Here is a 10462-nt window from a genome sequence, read left to right on the forward strand (position 1 = left end):
CTTCAAGAAATGAAATTCAAGGTTGTGAAACAATTTCTTCATTTTCATCTTTACGCCTATCGAAAAATGTGGCCAAAATTTGTCTAATACGAATGTGTTGTTTGTTTCTTGTTTCATAGGTGCATTTTTGTCAAACACATTCTTGAAGAAGCACATAGCCTCAAAACATTCAGCGGCGTTCGATTCTGCACACGCCATGTTTCGGCTGATGCATCTATTTAAAATAATAAAGAGCAAGAATGCATTTTATAATGCTTAATAAGAACACTTAATACAATAATGCATTCAGGATAATAAATAATAAATATTGTTATTAAAACCCAACTGGATCGGAGAGCCTTTCTAAAACCATTGAGCCATTTTTTGTTTACACCTTTATGACGCTGTGCTTGCCATCAGGGGTTGTGAAAATGGGGAAGAAGGAGATATGAGGGATTGGGGGAAGGTTTCCTAATGTGGGTCCCGTTGTAGAGCTAGCTCTAGAACTAAATAAACCGTCCCGTCCGAATATATAGTACACTGGAGTGTAAGCGCTCTTGAGGTAGCATCCATCATGGTCCAAGAACAAAGTGTCCGACATTCTTTTGAAAACAAGGCAAACTAGGGAAAGATTAGAGCAGTCCGAAATGTGGGTGTCCCGTCCGAATATATAGTACACTGGAGTGTAAGCGCCCTTGAGGTAGCATCTATCATGGTCCAAGAACATAGTGTCCGACATTCTTTTGAAAACAAGGCAAACTAGGGAAAGATTAGAGCAGTCCGAAATGTGGGCTAGTCCATCATCGAACCCTTGTGTTTAGCCAAAGGCCTCTCTGGGATTTCTTCCTTTTTTCACCATACCAGTCCCTGATTCAGAATATACAATTATACACAATACATAGTAGGCATTGACTACAAGTTCACTGAACATATCGACACATAATGAGCACAAACATCATGTTTGCTTAGAGAAATGCTCCATTTGCCTCAGTTCCTGGTTCCTGTTAGTTTCTGGTTCCCGGGATGATGGGTTGATGGGTATACTATTTCTGCACTTTTCAGCTGATTAAAATATAATCTTATTTTACATGGATACATTTTGTAATATCTCCTTTGTTGTATACTTTAACGGTATTATTAAGATTTTTGTGAACAAATAACAGGAAATCTCATTTACCATATTCCTCCTCCTGTTAGTTTAGAGATTTTGGTTCATATTTTGTAGTGACAGCAAATATAGTGTGCCCCTATAATTAACGGATTCACCCAGTATGCAGTTGAATATAAATTTCCTCGATATCTTTGTTTATGTACATATGTATGTTTATGTACATATGTAATTCCAGTTCCAGTCTTCAAAACTTTGCACAGAACTCAAAATAACAGTTATCGTTTAATGAAATCGCGGCCTCATTTCTTGTATGCTGACTATAATCTATATCTAATAATGAATTTAGTAATATCATCAATCTCTGGATTCTCTGCTAACAGTGGTAACAATCCATCTTGCAGCATGTCCGAAAATTTTGCCTGAAAAACATCCTCAAAATAACGCCTGATGGAACTTTCTGAGTATCGATCCTTATCGATTAGGATCAGCAAAAAGTTCTTCAGATATCGATTAGGATCAGCAAAAAGTTCTTCAGATGGCGTAGCACTCACCGTTTCCACAGTAAGTTCCAATAAATTACGACCAGAAAACATGATAATGGTGTTTAGGGAGGAATATTAAATTTTGTGTTACTTGCTAATATGTGTAAGTAGTTTTCTATCTAAGTAGGTTTGAGTTAGTGGCTCGGCATGTGTAAGTTGCTTTCTAGTGTGTCTACTTTAATATCCATGTGTCTACTTCACGTGAAGCATCCTTCACGAAACTCAATGGTAAGCTTGATAATTTGTACTGTGTGTAGTGTTTTGGAATGTTTGTGCTTTTGGAAGCAGCAATGTTGAGTATGTTTATGTTTTGCATCCTAATTATCTTGAGAAGTTCAGGAAGGATGTTCAACAATCTTCATGTTTTAGGGGGACTTTGAGAATGTGTCGGGATAGAAAATCGTTGTCTGTAGCGGATTTCCTTAGGGTGTGTGCTGTTTAGAAGGAAAACCCAATTTATCCAGTAAATCCTATGTTTGTTTTGGAATGTTTGTGCTTTTGGAAGCAGCAATGTTGAGTATGTTTATGTTTTGCATCCTAAATTCCTAATTATCTTGTGAAGTTCAGGAAGGATCTTCAATAATCTTCATGTTTTGGGGGGACTTTGAGAATGTGTCGCGGGATAGAAAATCGTTGTCTGTAGCGGATTTCCTTAGGGTGTGTGCTGTTTAGAAGGAAAACCCAATTTATCCAGTAAATCCTATGTAATAGAAGAATAAGTAAAATGTAAATAGTAAAAATTTCGTCAAGCTCATTTCCATCACTTAAAAACCCTCTGGTATTTCCATTTTCCAAATGTAAATTTTTAAAACAGCCTTTTTTGCAAGAAATAAAAGTTCCAAGAAAGAAAAATTCTGCTTCGAAAAAAAAGTCCAAGTTCCAACATCTGGGCTTCGGAAAAGTTTCCCGTCAAGAACAGGGCAACTCAAAAACTAGAGAAGATATCAAGTTCCAACATCTGGGCTTCGGAAAAGTTTCCCGTTAAGAACAGGGCAACTCAAAAACTAGAGAAGATATTTCGGAGACAAAGGCAACAATGGGATACAATAGGAAGGTAACAAAGGTAAAATCGCTCACCACAATGACAGAGTTTTGAGGCAAGGAACTAAGAGAAACTGAAAGACCAAAATAGATTTAGAGGAGACTCTTGGGCTGTTCAATGAGACAGAGAAAGATGAATATGGAAAACAGGTTTGATTTGACGCACTTTTAGGTTTAGGGAATGTTGGAATGATTTCTTTAGTTTCTTCAGACACTTTCAGCTATTGACTTTTATAAATCCAAATCCAAATTTATTCTGCTATCGCCATTCGGCGAAAGCTAAAGCCGCTACAACAACAACATAAATCCAACCCTTGATTCAGGTCAGGAAGAGAAAATGAAAGACCAAAATAGATTTAGAGGAGACTCTTGGGATGTTCAATGAGACAGAGAAAGATGAATATGGAAAACAGGTCTGATTTGACGCACTTTTAGGTTTAGGGAATGTTGGAATGATTTCTTTAGTTTCTTCAGACACTTTCAGCTATTGACTTTTATAAATCCAACCAACCAAAATCCAAATTTATTCTGCTATCGCCATTCGGCGAAAGCTAAAGCCGCTACAACAACAACATAAATCCAACCCTTGATTCAGGTCAGGGCATACTGAGGATTCAGGAGCTCCAAGAATGGAGTTCTTTGGGGACAATGCCTCTGAACTGGGGCACCCTTTATAAAAGAAAATATGAAATACTATTTTCCTTTCTCGCAAGTTAAGTTCTTTATTCAGTAATAATTTCCATACGGAGTGGTTCACAACAAGGTGCCAAAACCGTGTCTCAAGAGTGGATCAGAAATTCAGAAGTGCTAGACAAGTTTGTACTTTCAATTTAATTAGGCATTTTTTTCCAAATCAAAACTCTTTGTGGGTAAAATCGAAATTCTGACCCTTTGTCGATAAAGTCTGCAGTTTGGTAAAGGAAAGGATCGAACCTTATTCTTCCCAACAATGTACGTATACGGGAAGCCCAGTACCTGACTGAAGGTGCCCCATCTTCCAGTTGTCAAAGGTATCCACAGCCAAGTTCCAACATCTGGGCTTCGGAAAAGTTTCCCGTCAAGAACAGGGCAACTCAAAAACTAGAGAAGATATTTCGGAGACAAAGGCAACACAATGGGATACAATAGGAAGGTAACAAAGGTAAAATCGCTCACCACAATGACAGAGTTTTGAGGCAAGGAACTAAGAGAAACTGAAAGACCAAAATAGATTTAGAGGAGACTCTTGGGCTGTTCAATGAGACAGAGAAAGATGAATATGGAAAACAGGTCTGATTTGACGCACTTTTAGGTTTAGGGAATGTTGGAATGATTTCTTTAGTTTCTTCAGACACTTTGAGCTATTGACTTTTATAAATCCAACCCTTGATTCAGGTCAGGGCATACTGAGGATTCAGGAGCTCCAAGAATGGAATTTAGAGGAGACTTTTGGGCTGTTCAATGAGACAGAGAAAGATGAATATGGAAAACAGGTTTGATTTGACGCACTTTTAGGTTTAGGAAATGTTGGAATGATTTCTTTAGTTTGTTCAGACACTTTGAGCTATTGACTTTTATAAATCCAACCCTTGATTCAGGTCAGGGCATACTGAGGATTCAGGAGCTCCAAGAATGGAGTTCTTTGGGGACAGTGCCTCTGAACTGGGGCACCCTTTATAAAAGAAAATATGAAATACTATTTTCCTTTCTCGCAAGTTAAGTTCTTTATTCAGTAATAATTTCCATACGGAGTGGTTCACAACAAGGTGCCAAAACCGTGTCTCAAGAGTAGATCAGAAATTCAGAAGTGCTAGTCAAGTTTGTACTTTCAATTTAATTAGACATTTTTTCCAAATCAAAACTCTTTGTGGATAAAATCGAAATTACGACCCTTTGTCGATAAAGTCTGCAGTTTGGTAAAGGAAAGGATTTCTTCTCAACAATGTACGTATACGGGAAGCCCAGTACCTGACTGAAGGTGCCCCATCTTCTGTCCAGTTGTCAAAGGTATCCACAGCAATGTAAAGGACAAAGGAATGAAAAGCAATAAACGACAGGAATTAGATGAGAAATTCAGAAGTGCTAGTCAAGTTTGTACTTTCAATTTAATTAGGCATTTTTTCCAAATCAAAACTCTTTGTGGGTAAAATCGAAATTCTGACCGATAAAGTCTGCAGTTTGGTAAAGGAAAGGATCGAACCTTATTCTTCTCAACAATGTACGTATACGGGAAGCCCAGTACCTGACTGAAGGTGCCCCATCTTCCAGTTGTCAAAGGTATCCACAGCAATGTAAAGGACAAAGGAACGAAAGCAATAAACGACAAGAATTAAAGATAATGGCAAAAAGTTATCAGCATCAACGAATGAAAGAATAGAAAAGAAAATCAATTGGAAACATAAAAAAATGAGCTGGTGGAGAGGCAAACAAGAGGAAGAGAAAATGGAGAATGTTGTGAAAAGAAAGTGTTTTGTTCGATTGAGGAAAGTGCAACACAAATCAGAAAGAAAATAGGGGGAAGTACTATATAACGTATCTAACTCATTTTTTTTTAAAATTGGACTCCCATCTTAAAAATTGGAGCAATGTAAAGGACAAAGGAATGAAAAGCAATAGGTAAACGACAAGAATTAAAGATAATGGCAAAAAGTTATCAGCATCAACGAATGAAAGAATAGAAAAGAAAATCAATTGGAAACATAAAAAAATCGTGGAGAGGAAAACAAGAGGAAGAGAAAATGGAGAATGTTGTGAAAAGAAAGTGTTTTGTTCGATTGAGGAAAGTGCAACACAAATCAGAAAGAAAATTCCCCCGAAGCGGTCACCATGAGTAAATCATATAAATTGATAATTTTCCGCATGATTTTTCTTCTAAAGGGAAGAAAAAAAGAAAACCGAAAATAAAAAAATCTTCTCGTCACAAGTTTTCAATTCTCTTCTCGATTTTTTTACTTTGCTTTATTTACTTTCCATTATTCTCGTTCTTGCTACTACCCTCTATTCGTCTATTGGATGTACTGATCACCCTGGATTCTGGAGGGGTCATCCAGGAAACATGGTAAATGGTAAAAAATTGGATTTTTCACGAGGAAAAGGAATCAAGGGTTTATGTAATCAAAGAAGGTAGTTTCGATAAAAGATTTTTACAATTCCAGGGGATGAATAAGGTTCGATTCGGAACGTTCATATTTGGCGGGCGAAATACATTGTCTAAAGCAGTCATTATTGTGAACTCAAAAAGAAAACCCTGATCGGATGAATCATCTGATCACTGAAATTCTACTTGGAAAATCGACAGATTTGGAACAGTTTGCGAAATACATTGTCTAAAGCAGTCATTATTGTGAACTCAAAAGAGAAAACCCTGATCGGATGAATCGTCTGATCACTGAAATTCTACTTGGAAAATCGACAGATTTGGAACAGTTTTCGCGAATACTTCGTGTTAAAGGCTACAGCACTACATGAAGATGAAACTTTTAGTAATGCAAAACACGTCATCCGCCTAAACATCAAACGCACAGCAAAATATTTCCCGGTGACACAATTCCAAATCTGAGCAAACAAAATTCTACCTTCAATAATCTTCATGTTTTGGGGGACTTTGAGAATGTGTCGGGATAGAAAATCGTTGTCTGTAGCGGATTTCCTTAAGGTGTGTGCTGTTTTAGAAGGAAAACCCAATTTATCCAGTAAATCCTATGTAATAGAAGAATAAGTAAAATGTAAATAGTAAAAATTTCGTCAAGCTCATTTCCATCACTTAAAAACCCTCTGGTATTTCCATTTTCCAAATGTAAATTGTTAAAACAGCCTTTTTTGCAAGAAATAAAAGTTCCAAGAAAGCTTCGAAAAAAAAGTCCAAGTTCCAACATCTGGGCTTCGGAAAAGTTTCCCGTCAAGAACAGGGCAACTCAAAAACTAGAGAAGATATTCCGGAGACAAAGGCAACAATGGGATACAATAGGAAGGTAACAAAGGTAAAATCGCTCACCACAATGACAGAGTTTTGAGGCAAGGAACCTAATACTAATAAGAAGAAAAAACAACAGAAGAAAAAGAAGAAGTACGGCGGGCGAGGAGAAAATACCAAAATCGAGAGAGAGTCTGTGATAATAATGGAAGGAGGAGGTTTCCTGATGATGTTAGAAAAAAACTCCTTGGCATTGTCCTCTCCAAGAGAGCTTAAAGGTCAACACCAGGTCCATTGTTAACATTGAAGCACATCATAGGGTGATTGAAGATGTTAGCATGGTGATAGTGAAGGAGGATAGTCTACCAGCTTTTGTATTCGAGAGTTTTGAGCTTTTGGATCGAATAGCCCCCAGGTCTGTGGTATACATAATGTTGACAAGAACTTTTTCTGCGCTGAGTCGCTTACGCAGATGGATGAAAAACGTTCAAATTTTGGATCAACATGACACTGTAGACCTCGAGGGAAGTTAGATATGTACAACGATAGTGAATGAAGAATACTGTGGTGTTTGACTGATCTAATGAGCATTTTGACTGATCTAATGATTTCTTATTTTCTCTTATGGCTCTAACACTGACTCTGTATGTGAAAGAGAAGCTCATCCACAAAGGACCCTCTGCATTGCTCGAATCCGTTAGAGTTCCATTCAAGAGGACAATGTGAGTTGAGTCACTGAGGCGTTGCAATTTAGCCTTCATCCGAGCTAGAATAGTATAAAAGCCTCCAATGTCTTTGACTTTGTCGGTTTTATCAGCAAATAGATACATTCTCATTGATACGAGTACAATATCGCACAAGATACCATTACTACTTCCATGTCTTTGACTTTGTCGGTTTTATCAGCAAATAGATACATTCTCATTGATACGAGTACAATATCGCACAAGATACCATTACTACTTCCTTGGTCTATTTATTTCTAAACAAACCAAGAAACGAAAAAAAGAGCAACTTTCTAAAACCCTGTCTTGCCCATAACACGAAAAAATAGAAACATATTTATTACTAGCATGTAGAATATATTACACACGAGAATTACAACGTGTACAATAATACCAACCGATAGAATATCTGTGGAACTTTTTATTAAAATTAATACCAAAGCCAAAGTTATAGTTAAAAAAAGCTCGTTGTATGAACATACATACACAAAGTTCATCCGTACACTCACGTTCTTAATGTGGAAAATATTCTGCATTGTAACAGAGAACTAATATTGTTCTGTTCTGTGAGTCATATCTCTTGAGAGTACCTGAGAGATTATTAATGCATATCCCCGGCACATTATCCGTAACGAGCTGGTGGTGAAACCGTCAAGTAGAAAACGTTTGGTGAAGAAACGAAGATTTGGGATGAGATGATTTTGTAACAGAGAACTCATATTGTTCTGTTCTGTGAGTCATATCTCTTGAGAGTACCTGAGAGATTATTAATGCATATCCCCGGCACATTATCCGTAACGAGCTGGTGGTGAAACCGTCAAGTAGAAAACGTTTTGGTGAAGAAACGAAGATTTGGGATGAGATGATTCCAATTTAGATGAACTCCTATGTGGTAATCTCCTAAAAACTTCAACCACAAGAATACCTAGAAATAATTCGGTGAATGGTGTACATAACCGTTTTAACATCTTCAAGAAATGGACTTCAAGGTTGTGAAACAATTTCTTCATTTTCCATCTTTAGTGAAGAAACGAAGATTTGGGATGAGATGATTCCAATTTAGATGAACTCCTATGTGGTAATCTCCTAAAAACTCCAACCACAAGAATACCTAGAAATGATTCGGTGAATGGTGTACTTAACCGTTTTAACATCTTCAAGAAATGGACTTCAAGGTTGTGAAACAATTTCTTCATTTTCCATCTTTAGTACCTAGAAATAATTCGGTGAATGGTGTACTTAACCGTTTTAACATCTTGAAGAAATGGACTTCAAGGTTGTGAAACAATTTCTTCATTTTCATCTTTACGCCTATCGAAAGATGTGGCCAAAATTTGTCTAATACGACATCTTTACGTCTATCGAAAGGTGTGCCCAAAACTTGTCTAATACGAATGTGTTGTTTGTTTCTTAGGTGCATTTTTGTCAAACACATTCTTGAAGAAGCACATAGCCAAACATTCAGCGGCGTTCGATTCTGCACACGCCAAGTTTCGGCTGATGCATCTATTTAAAATAATAAAGAGCAAGAATGCATTTTATAATGCTTAATAAGAACACTTAATACAATAATGCATTAAAATGGACTTCAAGGTTGTGAAACAATTTCTTCTTTTCATCTTTACGCCTATCGAAAGATGTGGCCAAAATTTGTCTAATACGAATTTGTTGTTTGTTTCTTGTTTCATAGGTGCACTTTTGTCAAACACATTCTTGAAGAAGCACATAGCATCAAAACATTCAGCGGCGTTCGATTCTGCACACGCCATGTTTCGGCTGATGCATCTATTTAAAATAATAAAGAGCAAGAATGCATTTTTCTAATACGAATGTGTTGTTTGTTTCTTGTTTCATAGGTGCATTTTTGTCAAACACATTCTTGAAGAAGCACATAGCCTCAAAACATTCAGCGGCGTTCGATTCTGCACACGCCATGTTTCGGCTGATGCATCTATTTAAAATAATAAAGAGCAAGAATGCATTTTATAATGCTTAATAAGAACACTTAATACAATAATGCATTCAGGATAATAAATAATAAATATTGTTATTAAAACCCAACTGGATAGGAGAGCCTTTCTAAAACCATTGAGCCATTAGAGGAACAATGCGTACGTATGGATTGAATAGGTTTGAGTAGACCTATATCCGACAGTAGAGGAAACTCTACGAGTAGACCTATATCCGACAGTAGAGGAAACTCTACGAGTAGTTATACTCATACCCAATAGTATAAGAAACTGCAACTGTTGCTATCAGATAACACCGAGCTAGTAGTGTAGAAGTTGTAAAACATACGGGTCGAATATCCAGATATGTAGAAGTCACCATACAGACCTATATCCAATAGTAGAGGAAACTCGAGTAGTTATACTCATACCCAGTATAGAAGAAACTGTAGCTGTTGCTATCAGATAACACCGAGCTAGTAGTGTAGAAGTTGTAAAACATACGGGTAGAATATCCAGATATGTAGAAGTCACCATACAACCCTCGGAAAAGGTCTCCTAATGACCTAATCTATGGTGTCAAGAAATCGTTCATGCTGTGAGTTCCGACAGCAATGGGTTCCAACTCGCAACGCTTCAGGTCAAACGTTTTACGATTTGCTGAAGAAGAGGCTATGGGATTGTTCAGAATATTAAGGTGTATCCAAACATAGTCGACCGCGTCGATCGACGAGGTGAAAAGATGAATCTATGTTGTCGAGGCAGTGTACGGTTTCAGTAGGACACAGCTTTAGACATCATTTGAAAATCAGATGATTAATCCGTCTGAAAATTCCAAAAACGAAGATGGAAATGTCTAGCAAAAACAATTGGAAAATGAAGTTCAATGAATGTCTACTTACAGTTCTCGTCATGATAGAGAATGGGCTAAATCGCGACTGAAATTCGACCTAAGTACCTTTCTACCTAAGTAGTTATCGCCCAATCTTGAACAAAACATTATCGCAGAAACATGATTTCAAGTGCCTCCTTGTATTTGGATTACTTAGAACATGAAAAGTTTTGAATACGAAAACAATAACGAGATCCGTCAAATCTAAAAGCAGGGATGGCTAAAGTTTGCTCCACCCATATTTATGAACAAAATGCTGGCTCTTAAGTTCGTGCTAAGCATAGTCTCAAGGCATTTGATTGGTCAATTTTGACTTGAGACTGATCTAAGA

The sequence above is a fragment of the Diaphorina citri genome, unplaced genomic scaffold (genome assembly GCF_000475195.1).
Source record: "Diaphorina citri unplaced genomic scaffold, Diaci psyllid genome assembly version 1.1 scaffold684, whole genome shotgun sequence".
Classification (NCBI taxonomy): domain Eukaryota; kingdom Metazoa; phylum Arthropoda; class Insecta; order Hemiptera; family Psyllidae; genus Diaphorina; species Diaphorina citri.